The sequence below is a fragment of the Myotis daubentonii genome, chromosome 9 (assembly GCF_963259705.1).
Source record: "Myotis daubentonii chromosome 9, mMyoDau2.1, whole genome shotgun sequence".
In the NCBI taxonomy this organism is placed as follows: Eukaryota; Metazoa; Chordata; class Mammalia; order Chiroptera; family Vespertilionidae; genus Myotis; species Myotis daubentonii.
Window position 1 is genome coordinate 38,929,366 of NC_081848.1, and position 15,075 is coordinate 38,944,440.

Here is a 15,075-nt window from a genome sequence, read left to right on the forward strand (position 1 = left end):
ATAAGCCTGGAGCATCTGGTAGTGCTAGGAAGTCATAAAAAGGAAAATTTAAAAGATGTAGGTATGTCAAAGGGACACAGGAGCCAACCAAAAGAGTTGGCCAAAGCTGGACAATTTGAGGAACAAAATAAAGTGGTATTGGGTTATAACTCAAAGTATAGATTAAAAATCCATGAAGCATACTGATATAGATAAATAATAGAATGAACACATAAATAAATGGGAGAGAGTATAAAAATGCCCATGCAGGAGCATTTTAAATAATTTACGTGGATACTCTGTTTTCAAAGAGGCTGAGCATAGCTCCTCGCTTGTTAAGTGTAGTTTCTGCATATTGACTCCTTTCAGAGAGAACAGTGTGGAAAGAGTAACTTTGTTGTGGAGAAACCTGGCAAACATGACCTCACCCAGGTGATCAAGGTTAACATTAAAGTATGGTAGCAATCATCTCAGGTAGAAACTATAGTTTAACTTACCCTGCTGTTTGGTTTCTGTATTTATTTGTTTGCTAAAATAATAGAAAAGTTATTTTGATTTTCTGAATTATATAAATTATCCCATTCGATTAAATACCCTATTGATTGTAATGTGAAATCCTTTTGTTGTGGTCATACTGGTCTTAGAAAGCACATTTTCCTTTACCTGGGAAGGACAGCACGATTATCCCAAGGTCAGAGGGCTCCAGTTAACGTGTCCCTGTTGACTCAGTGTTCCGGAGACCCAAAAACTGTAATTTAGATCAAACCAGGTTCCTCATTCCAGACCCGAGGGCTCTAGATAATGTGTTTCTGTCAATTCAGTGATCCAGAGACCCAAAACTATAATTTAGATAGCATGCTGCTTCTGCTTCTGTAAACTGCTTTTTGCAAACCAGGTTCCTCATTCCAAACCCTGGGATGTAATCAATACCTTTGTGATCTTTGCCTATATAAATCTGGTGTTGGGGCTGGGGCGGGCACTGTGAGATTTGGGAGAGCAGAAATGCCCTCTCATAGTCCTGGATTTGCAATAAATCTGTGATTCGCAGGGTACATTACAACAACATCAACAGTGATATCATGTTGGGAGTATGTGCCCTTCATATAATGTAGTGAAAATGGCACTTTTCTTCTGTGGCCTTCCTTCCCAAAACATATAACCAGTCTGATTACGAGAAAAACATCAGACAAATACCAGTTGAGGGACATTCTGTACTAGTAAAATACCTGACCAGTACTCCTTGAAATTGTCATGGTTATAAAAAATAAGGGAAGTCTGGCCCTGGCTGGTGTGGCTCAGTTGGTTGGAGTGTTGGCCCATAAACCAAAAGGTCACAGGTTCGATTTCCTGTCAAGGCACATATCCAGGTTGTGTGTTCAATCCCTGGTTAGGGTGAATACAGGAGGCAACTGGTTGATGTTTCTCACTTCTCTCTCTATCTCTCTCTCTCTCTCCCCCTCCCTCCCTCCCTCTCCCACCCTTCCACTCTCCCTCTCTCTCTCAAGTTATATCCCTATCTGTCTATCTATCTATCTATCTATCTATCTATCTATCTATCTATCTATCTATCTGAAGTCTGAGAAACTGGCATAGCCAAGGGGAGCCTAAGGAGATATGATGACTAAATGTAATGTAATGTAGTATCTTGGATGGAATCCTGGGACAGCTAAAGGACATTAGGTAAAAATTAAGGAAACCTGAAAAAAATATGGACTTTAGTTAATATTAACATTGATTCGTTAATTATAACAAGTGTTCCATACTAATGTAAGATGCTAATAATATAAGGGAAATAAAAATAAGGGAAAACTGGATCTGAGATATATAAGAACTCTTGGTACTACATTGCAATTTTTCTGTAAACCTGTAACTTTCGTGTGTTTTTTTATCTATAAGTATTTTAAATTTAAAACGTTTATTAAAATAATAAATAAAATATTATCACACAAAATAAGTTACTCTTAATTTTTTTTTAATCCTCACCTGAGGATATTTTCCATTGTGTTCTTTGTTTTTTTGTTTTTTTAGAGAGCAGAAGAGAGAGGGAAAGACGGAGAGAAATATCGATGTGAGGGAAACACATTGATTGGTTGCCTTTTGCAGGCCCCTGACCAGGGCCCTTGACTGGAATCAAACCCTTAGGTCTGCAGGCCGATGCTCTAGCCACTGAGGAAAACCGACTAGGGCGCTCTTAACCTTTTCTAGTAGAATTTGGAACACCACATAGTTTCAGCTGAACCTGAGATGGCACTGGTGATTTTGACAATGACAAGAGGTGGTGAAGACCACAGCATGGTCTAGGAAGAAAAGGCCTCCGCAGAGGACATTAGTAGCTGGGGGCAGGCGCCTGTGGACACCTGCAGAGTGCTGTGGGCAGGGCCTGAGGCCTGTCTGCTCTGTCAGCCTCCTGAGAGCCAGAGCTAGAGCAGGCTGGAAGGAAACAGTAGTGAAGACAGCTGCTCTCACGTGCACTTGGGGCTTTACAAAACGACTTGTGGAGAAAATAGGAACCTTGTCTTTCCTGCGGAATGAATGGGAGCAGAGCCCACGAAGGACTGTCTTGTGACTACTGTTGCAATCCTTTATTTCCTGTGAAGGATGCTGTTGCCTGAAAAGTGAGAGCTACCAAGTAAGGGGACTCATTGTCAAGATATCTATATATCTCTTTAAAACCTGATAAATATGAAATGTAAATATAAAATCTATATAATATGCCGCACCCAATGCAATTTAATGGCCTGAGTCAGAGTATTTTTTAAAGGTTAAAACAAAGTACGCAGTTGCGGAAATCCTTTTAATATACCTAACCTATTAGAAATACAAACCTCAACCAACTGGTTTTTCAACTCCCTTTTGTCGCTAATGATGGGACTGGTAGTTTGAACATATGCCTAAATGTCTAGCTTTGAATTTAACTGGACAAACCTGATTCTTGCCAGGATTATCAACTCTTTGAATTCTAGTTATGGGAGCCACCTCCTTCTGAATTTCACTCCACCTAGCTTCCTATTCTCTGTTCCCTTTCTGATGGGCAACTAGCTATTTCATCTTTGCTCAGCTTCTCTTGTAGTGTGTATTATTATGACTGGCTCTTCTATGTTGAAAGTGTTATTTGTGTTTTTTCAGTAGGATTAATTCTTCCCTTACCTCTAGACGAGAATCTGTCAAGACATACCCTAACCCTAGAACAAGGCTTGTTCAATGATGATCATGGATAGAATGACTAAATACTAGGCTCTTATCACTGTGGAGTCTTCATTCATTCAACAAATACTCACTGAGAATCAGTTAGGTGCCAGCCAGTGTGCTGGGCACTGTGACACAACAATGACTGAATGCTATCCCTTTGCTCTTGGTGCTTAAGCTATTGAGAAAGACAGGATAATGTGCTAGGGTGAGGGACTGCAGCATGGAAGGGTTACAAAATGTTAAAGAATGTGCTAAGGGGAGGAAATAAGACATAAGAAATTGAATGTACTGGAAAGGGGGGACTGACGTATGGAGAGGAATTGTGTCAGGATGTGAAGAAGGATTGTATTAGGGTTAGGAACCATGGAAGGATAATTGCTAGATTGTCATAGAAAAACAATGTGCTATGATACGCTCCAGCCAGGTGTGACTCTGTTTACCCCCCTTTTGTGCTTATGAACTTCTAATGGAATGCTTTGTAGTTGATTTTTCCTAACACTGATTTGCTATAAAAGACCATACTGCACCCTTGGTCTTTGCCACATGCTCCGAATCTCCCAGAGGGGGAGATAGGCGCTGTGGTCAGCTGGCCAGCTTAATAAAAGGCTCTTAAATTTAAATTCTGAGTCAGTGGTCTATCTTGTTGAGCCAACCCATAACATTTGGAGGCCCGCAGCGAGATACACGGCAGGGAGGAGAGGGACCCCTTGTTTAGGGCTGGAGGCTCTCCCCTGGCAGGGGTGAGAGGGACCCCTTGTTTAGGGCTGGAGGCTCTCCCCCGGCAGGGGTGAGAGGGACCCCCTATTCAAGGCAGGAGGCTCTCCCCCACTTGTCGCCGGGCACTCAGCGAGATACCCCACACCTGTGGAGAACGACTACCAAGGAGGCCTCCAGTCCACCCAAAACTTTCAATTCGGAAACCGAGCCACCTGGACTCTCGAGAGAGGTAAGAGACCGGTCGTTAAACAGGAATTGGGACGTCCCACGGAAGGACCTATACGGAGGGCTGGACGCAGCGGTACTCCTGGTCCTGACCCGCGGCCACGACGGTGGCCGGGGTCCCTGGTTCGTGCGGCTGTAGGCTGCACTGGGTTTGTCTGTCTGGTATTTGTTTGTCTTGGTGTTTATTGTCAAAAAGTTGTCTGCTTCTGTGTACACCCTGCTGCAATGTTTTTTGAAAAATTTTCAGGACTTCAAGGAGAGAGCTGCAGGTTCCGGGCAACCTTAGGTTGCATTTGGCTGATTTATTTTGTCTTTGTTCTTTGTTGTCTTTGTCTTTATCAAAATGGGTCAGGGTCAGTCATCTTCGTCGACCCCCTATCAGTCAGGCCCACTCCGGGGGAGTGGAAGGGGAGCTTGATCACCTCCCGGGAAGCTATAGAGCTCCCTCAGGAATGGGGAAATTGTTAGGAATTGGGTGGATTGTTTAAACTCTGAGTGAATGTCTGGTGAAAGTGTGTGAGTGTGGAGGGAGGGGGCCTGCCCTCTCCTCTCCTTTGTGTGGCTCCACGACTTCGGTTATGGAGTCCGAGTGGGCCCCAACCTGCGGTTCCGAGATTCATCATATGGCATAACGGTGACTCACCCCCATATGGAGGTGACCAGGCCCGGGGTTTATACGGGTGCACCTTAGCTACGACGAATCTAAGCTCCCAAGGGACGCGGCCAGGCGGGCATCTGCGTGAGGATCTGTGAAAACAGGTCACCCCCTCCCTTGTCTGTCTCTCACCACCGATCATCATGGGGTCGGGAAAAAGTTTGTTTGTTTGGGACTAGCCAAATTACTACAGAGAAGGACTAGATAGAGCTCCAGCCTGGGCTAGTCTATTAAGAAAGTGTAAATCATTACTGGTCTGTGTAAAGTAAAAGCTACTTTGATTTATTCTGCATTCTGTTGATACGCTTGGCTGAACGTTTGGGCTGGCCCCTTAACAGTCTGCAAATAGTCTCTCGGCAGCTGCAAGAATTATTTTTCTCAGAGTCTTTTGCTCACTGTTAAAGGGAATCAGCCTACTTAGTTAATAAAGATTTCTGTCTATCAGTTGCTCTTACCTGGGTTATAATTTACTGTATTAAACTGAAGTTCTGGGGTAGATTTAAAAGTTATAATGTTAATGCTTTTGATTTACAGCGATTCTGTGAATAGGAGTGGCCCACTTTCCAGGAGGGGTGGCCGGATGCAGGGTCTTTTGATCTGACCGCTGCCTACCGGGTCCATTATGTCATATACGGCCGCCCAGGGCATCCTGATCAAATTCCTTATATTCAGGTTTGGGTTGACATATTGTCCAAGAAACCCCGGTGGATGAGGGCTTGCCTCCCGAGGGGAAAATTGGGACAGAGACAGACCATTCTTTTGGCCGGGCCCCAGAGGGGAAAGGCTCCCCGGTCCTTCAGGGAGAGCAGGAAGAGCCCATTAACCGGCTGCCCCCCTATGGTCCCCAGGCGCCGGATCTGGGTGAGCCCTGGACTCAGGCCCAGGCCACGCCACCAGCTCTTGACAGAGAGAGAGAGAGGGGAGAACCTGCAGGACCTTGTGACATCTGCCAGTCCTGCAGTTCCTATGTTGCCACTATGGCAGGCCGGCCCTCTAGATCTGGGGCTAGACAGGCAGCCCTCTGGGGAAGCAAGGCAGACTGAGGCGCTATTCCCAGCTCCAGACCAGATTGGGGAATGAATGATCAAAGAAGGGGGGCTGGATGCCTGAGCTGCCTGCAGTGGCCCTAAAAAAAGAGAAGCAGCAGCAGCAGCAGCAGCAGCGAGAAAGTACTTGGGCCTTTGGCTTGCAGGCTACAGCAGTTAAGCCATAAGCCAGTGATTGGTACTAGCCTTCCTACAGCCCCAGAAATAGAGTAGCAAGCCTGAGATCTATGAAAACTGCAGATAGAGCTAGTAAAACTCCCTGCTTGCAAATGTACTGAAAGGGTTTAGTACCTGTTGCTGCTGGAAGAAGGGGGGCTGATATCCCCTTCCAGTGCACTCCCTTCACAGAGGCCTGGTCGCTGCTCTGCCATAAAGGGGACTGGTGGGAAGACAAGGAAAGCAGGGCCCTGTAACTAATAAACAGAGTTAAGAAAAGGGCACTCTCCCTGGACCTGGGAGCCATCAGGACTTTGAAATTCTCCAAGAGAGGAGAAGTCTGACTCAGGGACTAGCCGAAACCTCGTTGGGTTAGGAGGACCGGAGGCTGCATATTGAACTTATAGACTGCAGTTTGCTAGGCAGAGGTCCGAGCCCAGTTGTATAGGGGTTAAGCTACCTATGTACAGCAAAACAACTTTCTCCTGTGCCAGAATACATTTTAAGGAAATTGGACAAACTGTATTTGTGGCTAGAAAGAAGAACTGGCCTATGTGTAACTGTCCTGGAAGAAGGCTATGTGGGGTGAACCCAAAAAGTAAAGGGTGTCTAGCTGCCGAGAGGGCAGTTGCCCAGGTGGGCAAAGAAGAATACCCATTAAATTTTGGTCTCTATTGAGAGAGAGTTGACAGTTAGCAACCTGTATACTGTCTTACAGGCCTGTGCGACCATGCCCATGTCAGGGGTGGCACAAAACCTCAACTGTAGGAAACTGGGAAAGGCCTGTCTAGAACAGAGGGGGTTAATAAAGTGGTGAATACTAGCCCTCTGTTACAGGAATTACAGACCCTGTAAGATCCTATGACATATAAGAACCCCAATAGTGACAGGGGAAAGGAGGCTCTCGATCGGTATCACCAGACTCTATTGGGGGCATCCGAGCTGCTGCTTGGAGACCCATAAACCTCTGTAAGGTGACAGAGACAGTCCAGGGGCCTAACCCTGATACCCCGGAAAGTCGGAGGGCTGTCAATGTTGCATTTGTTTCCCAGTCGGCCCCAAATATTAGGAAAAAATGACGGAAGTTAAAAGGCTTTGAGGGGAAATCAATCTCTAAGTTGGTTGAGGTGGCCCAGAAGGTTTTTGACAATCTGGAGGACCCGATGGCAGATTTAAACACCCGGATGGCCAAGGTCCTCCTGGCCCTGAGCGAGGAGGGAGGCCCAAGGGGCTGGAGAGACAACAAGGGCAAAGAAAAGCCTCTTGGAAGAAAAGGAGTCCAACCCCGGCTTGGGAAAAATAAATGTGCATTTTGCAGAAAGGAAGGACATTGGAAAAGGGAGTGCCCTGAATGTGCAGGGGAACCGACTCCCTCCCATGCTGGTGGAGGAGGTGGATTGGAGTTGTCGGGGCTCAGCTGGCCCCCAGGAGCCCAGAATGACCCTGACAATGGGGGGCCAAAAGGTGGACTTCCTTGTGGAACTCATACCACTCACTCAGGCCCTCTGGTGGGGAGAGGGAAAAAGAGTAAACATTTTAGCTTCCTGAAAACAGCTGCCTTGAACCCAGCCACACTCCTCCCTGACGAGAAGGCAGAGGCCCCTTTTCGTGACTGCGAGGAGACACTGACTACCCTCACTTCCCTCCGCGAGGACCTTGTGGACCAGCCCCTGCAGAATCCGGATGAGACCCTCTACACCGACGGGAGCAGCTTCGTAGAGGAAGGTACCCGGTATGCGGTATGCGGGGTGGCAGTAGTGACATGAGGAGGAGCCAGGGGAGATCTAAGAAGCCCTGGTGAGCGCCCCGGCACTCGTCCTGCCAGACCTACGCAGGGACTGCAAGGATATATCTCCTCACACTGCCCTTACAGGAGGCCAAGGAAGTGGCTAAAAGACCAGTAGGGCCCCTAGAAGTTCTCATAGCCCTGCCAGCACCAAGGCTCCCAGAGAAGCCTACTTATGTGACGGGGGAGCAGAGGCTAGCTGAGAAACTAAGGGCCCGGGAAGGAGAGGCTGGATGGCTAATTCTGCCAGACGGGAAGGCCTATAGTGCCAGAAGCCCTGGGGCGGACCATCACTTCCCAGACCCACCAGAGGACCCACCTGGGGAGAACGAAGCTATCAGAACTACTGGGAAGAAAATTTTACATCCCAGAACTCCAGAAAATATCTCAGGAGTTGGCTAGTAGGTGCCAAGTGTGTGCCCGGGTAAACCAAGGGCCCCCTGTTGTGGCTGCACCGGGACAGCGATTCTGAGGTCAGAACCCCGGAGGACACTGGGAAGTGGACTTCACTGATACCAGGAGGACGAGGAGGATATAAGTACCTGCTGGTTTTCAATGATAGCTTCTCTGGCTGGCCTGAGGCATACCCAACCAAGGCAGAGACAGCACAGGTAGTAGTTAGAAAACTCCTCACTAAAATTGTCCCCCGGTTTAGCCTACCACTATATATGGGGTCCGACAATGGCCCGGTGTTTATCGCCAAAGTTACACAATCCATAGTTAAGGCCCTAAGAGTTACTTAGAAATTGCATTGTGTTTATAGACCACAGAGTTCTGGACAGGTAGAGAGGATGAATCGGACCTTAAAGGAAACATTAACTAAATTAAAATTAGAGACTGGTGAAAACTGGGTAAGTCTCCTTCCTTTTGCCCTCCTCAGAGCTAGGTGTACCCCGTATATAAAAGGACTCACCCCTTTCGAAATTATGTTTGGCAGGCCGCCACCTCTTCTTCCCCGCCTAAGGGAGGAAGAAATTGCCCGGCTGTCTACCCGAAATTTGCTTAAGTCCTTACAGGCTTTGTAGAGCAGCGCCACGTCAGCACAACGGGTGGTGAGAGCCATACAGGAGGAGGACGTGCTGAGATCCAGTCCAACACAGCCTGCCTTCTCTCTGGGTAATCTCGTCTGGGTGAAGCGCCACGACCCTAACAGCCTGGAACCTAGATGGGTGGTGCTAAGCACTCCAACCACCATCAAAGTCGCAGGAAAGAGGCGCTGGAAATTGTAACCCCGTCCTCCTCATGCCTCTCACCTGGTGAACTGACCAATGGGAAGGAGAAAGACATGGGAACTAAGATTCTATGTCAGCAGCCGAGCCAATTCTTCACCATCAAATACCGGACTCTTCCCTGGTGGCTCAACCTCTACATTGCCAAATGCCTCCTCAATTTCATATCGTAGAGGAGGGTGCTGAATCAAAGATTTGATTCGGGCATAAGACCAGTAGGGAATGTGCTAGGGTGAGGGACTACAGCATGGAAGGGTTACAAAATGTTAAAGAATGTGCTAAGGAGAGGAAATAAGACATAAGAAATTGAATGTACTGGAAAGGGGGGACTGACGTATGGAGAGGAATTGTGTCAGGATGTGAAGAAGGATTGTATTAGGGTTAGGAACCATGGAAGGATAATTGCTAGATTGTCATAGAAAAACAATGTGCTATGATACGCTCCAGCCAGGTGTGACTCTGTTTACCCCCTTTTGTGCTTATGAACTTCTAATGGAATGCTTTGTAGTTGATTTTTCCTAACACTGATTTGCTATAAAAGATCATACTGCACCCTTGGTCTTTGCCACATGCTCCGAATCTCCCAGAGGGGGAGATAGGCGCTGTGGTCAGCTGGCCAGCTTAATAAAAGGCTCTTAAATTTAAATTCTGAGTCAGTGGTCTATCTCGTTGAGCCAACCCATAACAGATAATATTAAACAATGATTATGTGTTATGCATATTATGCTGTCATCCCTAAAACTATGTTTTTTAATATTTATTTTTTTAGGGGGTAGTCATAGACCTCTTGAATTTGATCAATGTCATGGACCCTTGCCTCAGAAAACAAACATGCCCCCAAAAACTTGCCAATAATTTCAAGCCCTTCCACGAACTCTGGGTTTAGTATTCCTACCCTAAATAGGGTAACACCCAAATCAGATGAAACCTGAAGAAGCAGAAATTCTAAGATCTAGGGAGGGGGAGGTAGACTAAGTGCTGAGGAGTGGCAGCAGTAAGAATGGAAAATAAGTTCCCATAGCTTTATCTCACATGTGTTATCACCAGCTAACATGCATAACAATTAATGTTTCCAGGAATAATCCACTACTGAGGACCCAATGCCCCACAAGTGAACTTTGCCCTCCCCCAAGAGAACACCAAGAAGCTACCAACTCACTCACCTTTGCTCTAGTGCGGTACCAATACGATGAGTGGTAAGAACACTAATCAGGGGAAGGGGGCGGTTTTGTGTTGGTGCTATTTTATATAGTGTAGGATGTCAGGAAGCCTTCTCTGATCAGGCGATATTCGGGCGGAAATCTGTAGAAGTAGGGGAGCGAACTGTACGGATATTTGGGAGAGCACTTCAGGCTGAGGGAGCCTTGAAAGGGAGGAGGCCCCGGGCTGAGCAGAGTGAGTAAGGTGGGTGGGGGAGGAGGTCAGAAGAGGGAGTGGAGGCTTGTGTGGCAGGCCTCTCAGGGCCAGGGATAAGGGCTAAGCAGACTGTGAGGGCACCAGACAGTGACAGGATCATAGAAAGCTGTCAGGGAAGCCCAGGGAGGTGTTTGGCATGGTTATAGCCACTACTGCACACATTCTGCAGTGGAGGGGTGGTTAGCCATCACTGGATAATGCGGCGAGACTTCCCAAGCCTTACCTTGCCAAGGTAAGGGTTCATGTGTGTAACCATGGACACCCTCTGTGTGTGTGTGTGTGTGTGTGTGTGTGTGTGTGTGTGTGTGTGTGTGTGTGAGGGGTGGGGATAGGATGGAGCCAGGAAACTGAAAAACAATGGGGGAAATATCGAGGGAAGTGAATAGAAAACAGAAGAGGAGGATAGCTAAAGTGGGAAGAGCGAAGGATCTGGAAAGGGGGAGGAAGGAACTGTTTGTGAAGTGGCCACTCTGCCCAGACGCTTACATATATGTTTGTTTTTAAAAAATATATATTTTATTGATTTTTTACAGAGAGGAAGGGAGAGGGATAGAGAGTTAGAAACATCGATGAGAGAGAAACATCGATCAGCTGCCTCCTGCACACTCCCCACTGGGGATGTGCCTGCAACCAAGGTACATGCCCTTGACCGGAATCGAACCCGGGACCCTTGAATCCGCAGGCCGATGCTCTATCCACTGAGCCAAACCAGTTAGGGCACATATATGTTTTAATTTGGTTTTAAAGCCATAGTAAGAGATGGGTGTTATGCTCCCCATTTTATAGATAAGAAAATAACTTGACAAGCTAGTAACTAGGAGGAGAAGGCAGCTTCATTATTTTGTCTTCAGTTCTTATCTGCTTTCTTATGTTGCTGAATTGATTTATTCATAATACTACATATGGGGAAACAAAATGATGTTCCAGGTAGGAAGACAACAGAAGGATGACGAGGTGGCAGGCTAGTAAGAAATTTTGAATTCTGGGCTCTCCTCCCGGTTGGATTACACACCTGGCCTTACAAAAGCGGCCACAAGATGGCAGCAGCATCTCACATGTTTGTTGGGCGCGGGGGGGCCCATGCTCCATGGCCACCTGGTGCAGTACAAAAATATTGAATTCGAAGTAATGTGTCCGTTATAGAACCTATTTAGGAATGGAACCGTCTTAACCAGAAACTCTTGTCAAGTGCCAGAGTGAAGGCCCCTACATTCACAGAAATACACCTGCACACGTGCATGAGGAGCTTGACATTTGCCTCCAAATAAACAGAATTAAACAACGACACCGTTTCCAATGCTGTGGGGAGTTATGTGAAACGGCAGAAAGTAGTGGTCAGATTTCCATTTGGGACGTCAGAGAGATCTGTGTTAAAATCCTAGCTATGAAACTGAGCTGCATGGTATTAGGCAAATGAAAATCTTCCTAAGCTCATTTATTCAACCCCTTAGGTTTATTGTAATATTAAGTAGCACACAAAGAGCTCTTAGTGAAGTGACTGACACTTACCAATCAATAGATAGTAGCCAAGTTGATAGCAAAAAAAACACACACACACACACCAAAAAAAGCTCACAAAAAAACAATACCCAAATAACACAATTAAAAGATGGGCAAGGGACTTGAAAAGACATTTCTCCAAAGAGGATTTACTTGGGCCACCAGATGTATGAAAAGATGCTCAACATCAGAAGATCAACAGGGAAATGCAAATCAAAACCACAAGAGATATCAGCTCATGCCTGTTAAGATGACTATTATAAAAACAAGCAGAAGATAAGTGTTAGTAAGGATGTGGAGAAATTGGATTCCTTATATGTTGTTGGTAATAACGTAAAATGATTCAGCTGCTATGGAAAATAGTATGGAGGTTCTTCAACAAATTAAAAATGGAACTATCATATGATCCAGCAATTCCACTGCTGGGTATGTATCCAAAAGAATAGAAAACAAAATCTTGAAGAGCTATTTACATTCCCGTGTTCATTGCAGCATTATTAACAATAGACCAGACATGGAAACTACATTTAGTTTCCATACTTACATGTCCATCAATGAGTAGATAAAGAAAAATGTGGTGCTCTAGTTGGTTTGGCTCAGGGGATAGAGCGTCAGCCTTGAGGACTGAAGGGTCTCAGGTTTGAGTCCAGTTGTGGGCACATGCCTGGGGTTGTGGGCTCGATCCCCAGTAGGGGGCAAGCAGGAGGCAGCCGATCAATGATTCTCTCTCATCATTGATGTTTCTATCTCTCTCTCCCTCTCCCTTCCTCTCTGAAATAAAAAAAAATACATATTTTTTAAAAAGAAACATGTGGTATAGATACAGTGGAATATTATTCAGCCTTAAAACGGAAGGAAATCCGTTTGTGATAACATGGATGAACCTGGGAGACATTACACTGAGTGAATAAGCGAATAATAGAAGGACAACTACTGTATGATTCCCCTTATATTAGGTATCTAAAATAGTCAAACTTGCCCTGGCTGGTTGGCTCAGTGGATAGAGCATCAGCCTGCAGACCAAAGGGTCCTGAGTTCAATCCTGGTCAAGGGCACGTGCCTTGGTTGCAGGCACCTTGGGCCCTGACCCTGGTTGGAGGCAACCAATCGATGTGTTTCTCTCACATCGATGTGTTTCTCTCTGTCTCTCCCTCTCTCTTCCACTCCCTAAAAATCGATGGAAAAATATCGGATGGGGATTAAAAAATGAATAAATAAAATAGTCAAACTCACAGAAGCAGAGAATAGAATGGTGGTTGCCAGGAGCCAGGAGGAAGGGGAAATGAGTTGTTGTTCAGTGGGCACAAAGTTTCAGTTATGCTAGATGGATAAATTCAGAGTATCGTGTTGTTTTGTTTCTGTTTTAAGTCTGCTGTCTGGAGTCCCAGCCTGAGAAGTTCTGCTTTAGTTGTCTAGGGTGCAGCATGGTCTTGAGAATTTTAAAAACTCTCTAGATGATTCCAATATGCAGCCAGGGTAGAGAAATGCGTCCTTGGACCAGCGTCCTCACTATACAGACGGCAAAGAGAGGCCCAGAGAAAGTGGAAGTGACTTGTCTGGTAAAATGAGATAACCCAAACCGAGGCTCCTGACTCCTGTCCTGGGTTCTGTCTAGCACACGGCACTGCCTCAGGCTCACATTCTGTGCTTCCAGTCAAATCGTCTCCTGTTATACTCCCTGAACACCCCAGGGTCACTCCTGTGTCAAATCCACAGCAATGCAAGCTGCCATCGGAGCGCTTATCATGTGCCCAACACCGAGCAAGTCCACGTGTTCTCTCTGACCCATGCAAGCTCCCGAGGAAGGCGTGAGCATTCCCTTTGCAAGAGGGGGAAGCTGATGTTCAGAGGCTTTAAGGGGCCCGCTGACGTCACGGCCAGCGAGGAGAAGCCAGAATCTGGCGCAGGTCTGTTGGACTCCAGAGCCCAGGCTCTTCCGCTGCACGCACTGCCATCTGCTCCTACCGCCTCACCTTCTGGATTATCTCTTCAAGAGCCAGCGCTCGTTTCACTCCCTTCCCCAAAGCCCTTCCGCCTGTACCACGGGGGTCTTTTGATCTACTCTACGTTCCTGGCACTGATCACCCACATTAGCGTTTGGCCAGGCCCACCTCCTGTGGTAATTTATCTTGTCGTGTACGTGACCCGTTTCCTTCTCCATGAGTCTGGGGAGGAGGGGGATCGTCCTCTGACTGTGTTCCTGCCCTGGTTCGGTAGCTGTTTCGAGACATGGCGATGCCGCAAGATCATAACACCTCGTCTCCCCTGAGACTCCTCCCCTGGGAACATCTGGAGCCGGGAAAGCCTGTCAGCCCAGGTAAAGTTGAACATGTGAGCTGGGAGGGATGGCGCCTTCTCCGGGCTGAGCTGTGTGGTGATATTTCCAAGCAGGCCTGTGGGTGTCAGTAGAAAGCCGAGTTTTGAGAGTCTCCGATGAAATAAAATCTCAGGCAGGAAAGAGTTTTTGCATCTTAGCCATCAGCCTGAATGTAGAATAACCTCCCCAGCATAACGATGACCATGACGTTCCCCCAGCCCAGAGCCGGGCCCAGCTGCCCGGGTGGGAGCTTCATGTTGGCGCAGCTTTGTCAGAATGCTGTTCCCGACTGAGTGTGAGACGCCGCCTCCTTGTAGCTTCCACCTCTGCTACAAGAAAAGCAGGTGGAAACAGCCCGTGATCTACACCTGAGCCTGGGCATGTGAGGGGCCTGTCCCTCCGAGTCAGCCCTTCCACACAAGATTGACTATTCTAGGATGTTGCTGACACCAGTGGGGGCCCCACTGCTCTGGGCCGCCCTCCCTCCTGGCCTAAACATTGTCCACCCTCAGCGCATCAGGGACGGGAAGAAGCGAGCAACACACCTCTTCCCAGCAGAGTCCCAAGACGTGGCGTGTGTGTGTGTATGTGTGTGTGTGTGTGTGTGTGTGTGTGTGTGTGTGTGTGTGTGTTTTCCTCAGCGAAGCCTCCTTTTCACTTCTGTTCTTCCCCGGGGCTCCTCCCCAGTAACCTGTTCCTTACTTAGCCAACTCACTCTCTCTGCTTGAAAAATATAGAGGGATTACCACTGTACTTCCTGGTACCAGTTGTAGTCTTTAGAAATACATAGAACAAACCCAATGTCTCTTCTGCTAGGGATCTAAAGACAGATCCATCCATCCATCCATCCATCCATCCAT